Below are 3,268 nucleotides of genomic sequence, written 5' to 3'. Positions count from 1 at the left end.
GATCGTATTTGTTGCTTACATGCATGACCAAGGGAAATGCAGAATTGCAATTCAAGGTTAATGAAAAGAAAAATACCAATATTTCCGACCCAAATTCACAAGTCCCCAAAATTCTACCGGCAGATTACAAGTTAAGGAGTCCTATTGGGCCGCGCACTGTAACACATATGTAATCCCAGCACTTTGGGACACCGAGGCAGGTGGATCGCCTGAGGTCAGGAGTTTGCAACCAGCCTGTCTAACATGGTGAAATCCTGTCTCTACTAAATACAAAAAAATTAGCCAGGCATGGAGGTGTATGCCTGTAATCTGAGCTACTTGGGAGGCTGAGACAGGAGAACCACTTGTACCTGGGAGGTGGAGGTTGCCGCAAGCCGAGATAGTGTCATGGCGTGATCTCCAGCCTGGGCAACAAGAGCAAAACTGTCTAAAAAAAAAAAAAAAGCCCTATTTTACACAAAAATCAGGGCATCGCTTTGATGACTGATTCTGTCCTTAAGAATTCAGTGAAGCTGCCTTTATAGGTAACTGAACAGACCCTATTTTTGTGTGTAACTAGAAGCTTTAAAAATACCCCATCTTTCATGCTCCTCCTTGCTCCCTGACATTCTTTCGAAGCTTCTATAGCTCCTCTTGCAGTTCCTTCGTGTTCTCTGCTCCTCTCCAGCCCCATTGCCCAGCGGGCCACGCCCCCCTGCCTCTGGCCTGGACCTCACTTTGGGAGGTTCTCTCAGCCTTCAGTCCTGCCCGGTGCTACTCGCCACCCACCCCACTGCTTGAGCTTGGCATTTTTTTTTTTTTTTTTTTTGAGACAGAGTATCACTCTGTCACCCAGGCTGTAGTGCAATGGCACAATCTCAGCTCACTGCAACCTCTGCCTCCCGGGTTCAAGCAATTCTCCTGCCTTAGCCTTCTGAGTAGCTGGGACTACAGGTGCGTACCACCACATTTGGCTAATTTTTATGCTTTTAGTAGAGACGGCATTTCACCATGTTGGCCAGGCTGGTCTCGACCTCCTGACCGCAAGTGATCTGCCTGCCTCAGCCTCCCAAAGTGCTGGGATTATAGACATCAGCCACTGTGCTGGGCCATCAAGGGAGCTTTTGAGAATGCAAATGTCACTCTGTCCCCTCCAGCTTTGACTCCCGAGCAGACACTGGTAAGCATGGGGAAGGAGCAGCTGCTCTGACAGCGCATGCCTGAGGCTGGCCCCTCTGTCTTGGCCACTGTTAGTTTGCAACTCTTCCCTTGCAGTTCCCAGGGCTCAGGCTGTTTCTGGCCTCTCTGGTTTTGCTTTTGCGCTTCCCCTGTCTCTGAAAACCTTCCCTCATCCATCCCCAAGGCTAAGGTGGACTTACCTGTGAAGACAAGGCTTGCCTCACCGCCTCCAGAAAGCTTTTCCCATGCTCTCCACACTCACCACTCCTTCCTCACTAGCCCACCCACTCCATTGAAGAGCGGACTTTTATTATTATTATTATTATTGTAACACGTTTTGTTGAAGTACTGCACACGTACATAAAACTGCAAGTATTCTAAGTATATGGCTAAGTCTGGGCTTGGTGGCTCACACCTGTAATCCCAGCAATTTGGGAGGCCAAGGCTGGTGGATTGCTTGAACTTAGTGGTTCAAGATCAGCCCTGGCACTATAGTGAGACCTAGTCTCTCTAAGAAAAAGAAAGGTTGAGAAAAATGTGGATGGCTCAATGGACTTTCATAAAGTAGAGACTTGCTGCAATTGTACATAAGCCACACCCAGATGAAGGAACAGAACATTCCCAGTGTCCAGAGGTGCTCTTCGGGCTGTCTCCCATCACTACACCCCTCCCCACAAAGGGCAACTGTTTTCCTGACTTGTAACTACATCGGTTAGCCTGGCCTTCCACACTTCACCTGCATGGAATCATGCAGCCTGTACCCTTTTACATTTTACTTATTTATATATTTTTGAGAAAAGATCTCACTCTGTCGCCCAGGCTGGAGTGCAGTGGCATGATTTTGGCTCACTGCAACCTCCGCCTCTCGGGTTCAAGCGATTCTTGTGCCTCAGCCTCCGGAGTAGCTGGGACTACAGGCCTGCGCAACCACCCCCGGCTAATTTTTTTTTTTTTTGTATTTTTAGTAGAGACGGGGTTTTGCCATGTTGGCTAGGCTGGTCTTGAACTCCTGGCCTCAGGTGATCCACCTGCCTTGGCATCCCGAAGTGCTGGGATTACAGGCGTGAGCCACGGTTCCCGGCCACTGTACCTTCTTCTATCTGGCTTCTTCCACTCAATATTATGTTTATGAGATCCCTCCGGGTTGTTATGGGTAGCTGTCGATTGTTTATTCTCATTGCTGCTGTGTAGTATCTCATTGTGTGGACACCGCAGTTTCTTCTCGAATTCTGCTATGGGTGGGCATCAGGATAAAAGCCAGCTTGAGGCTATTACCCACAGTGCAACTTTTTGGTGAACATGTTTGTTGATGAATATGTTGTTGAACTGGACACCTGGTGACCCCAATAGGGATGTTACCAGGCCTTAGAGGCTGAAGAAGAAACTTGGAGCTAGCAAATGAGACATAGGGCTTATTGAGAACTTACATACGGGGGTGGTCGAGTGACGGCAAGCTGGACAGGATAACCGCTGCGATTTGTAACAAGCATGCTGTTTACATGGCATTTCCACTTAGCACCCACCACCCGGCACCCTCCACCCAGCAACCTCCATCCAACCTTGAACAAAGGGCCTCGATCCCCTAGATGGCCTGCATTCCAAGGGATGGGCTAGGGGTTCAGATGCCTTTCATTGATAAGGAATAAATCTCAGGATTGGCCACTCCCAGATTCCTTAGTTCGGAGCTCCAAACACAAATTCTTCTTGGACCATGACTCTTCAGTCTAAGAAGAGGGCTTAAGGGTATACTTAAGTTAATTGCTGTCAGGTGTGATGCTATGCAAGCATATACAATTTTGGTGGCACATACGCTGACTAACCTACAAAGACTTATTTATTATTTATTTGTTTATTTAATTTGAGACAGAGTCTCACTCTCTTGCCCAGGCTGAAGTGCAGTGGCACAATCATGGCTCACTGTAGCCTTGAACTTCTGGGCTCAAGCAATCCTACTGCCTCGGCCTCCTGAGTAGCTGGGGCTAGAGGCATGCACTATCACATTGGGCTAACTTTTGTATTTTTGTGCAGAGATGGGGTTTCACCATGTTGTCCAAGCTGGAGTGCAGTGCAGCCTCGACCTCCCGAGCTCAAGCAATCCTTCCATCTCAGA

The sequence above is a fragment of the Sapajus apella genome, unplaced genomic scaffold (genome assembly GCF_009761245.1).
Source record: "Sapajus apella isolate SASKATOON/1434 unplaced genomic scaffold, GSC_monkey_1.0 scaffold125, whole genome shotgun sequence".
Classification (NCBI taxonomy): domain Eukaryota; kingdom Metazoa; phylum Chordata; class Mammalia; order Primates; family Cebidae; genus Sapajus; species Sapajus apella.
Note: the sequence above shows the minus strand (reverse complement) of the source record.